Here is a 1,125-nt window from a genome sequence, read left to right on the forward strand (position 1 = left end):
CTTTATAGCCCACGTAAGTAGGCGGAGCCAACGCGAGCGCTCTGGCTCCGCCCCCACCCGTCGCCCTTCCCCCCCCAGCGAGTGTCCGCAAGCCGCGCGCGCGCCGTGCACCCTCTACACTTTCTGGGTTTGGAGGCTGGGCAGCAGAGGTGGCTGTTGGGTTTGGGGCTCTGCGCTCCCCCGCGGTGGAGTTGCTCTCACTTGGCTAATAGTGCCGGTCAGGGCTGGAGGAGCAACAACGCAAGCGGTGAGGGCCCTGGTTAGTCCTGGAGAGTGAGTTTCGTGTCCTATTTCTCCAGCAGCAGTGGGTGGGTGGGTGGGGAGGTAGAGGAGGTGAACAAACCCCAAGAGGTGATCAAGGAAATATTCAACTTTTAATGTGTGTGGGCTCTGCTCCTGGGCTCTCAGGGCAGCTCTACTTTTACCAAGGTCAGAATGACTTCACCAAACTTCAAAATGTGGGCTCTATCTCTACCCTGACCACACATTGCACATCTACTTCATTAGTAAATAACCCAAAAGAAATATTTCAAAGATAAGAATAAAAACCTCCCTAAGTTCTGTTCTCATACCTCCGAAGCCTGCAACCTTGACATACTAAAAGCAGACGACAAAGTTTGTGATTTTCGGCAATGTGCTTCATCATGATGATTTGTAACTCTTGATGTAACAAAAAACCATATATAACCCTGTATTAAACATTCCTTCTCATGGGACACTCTCTTTGTGAGGATTGTGTGTTCTGGGCAGCTGTCTTCCCTTGGGCTTGAATAAAACTTTCTTCCTTTTTAAAATTTTTTATTATTTTTTTATTTAGTAATTCTAAAAGGTTGTTCATTTTTCATGGACAGTTCTTGGCATAGTCGGCAGGATATCAGAGCAACTTACCTGACAACATCCGGGGTGTCATTGAGAACTTGGTGCTCGGTACCAACATGGGCCCTTTGTGCCCCTCTGACTTCTCAGCACGTGACAGATCTATGTGGTGAGTTCTGATATCCAGACCTCCTCAATTTGAGTTGAAGATTCTGACTTTTATTCAAGCTGTCAAAGGTTGCTGGTAATGTTCTCTAGGTGGGAATAACCCAGAGGGGGGAGTTGATGGGTTGGTTGTTTTAATTTGGC

Source organism: Panthera leo, chromosome C1 (genome assembly GCF_018350215.1).
Source record: "Panthera leo isolate Ple1 chromosome C1, P.leo_Ple1_pat1.1, whole genome shotgun sequence".
Lineage (NCBI taxonomy): Eukaryota > Metazoa > Chordata > Mammalia > Carnivora > Felidae > Panthera > Panthera leo.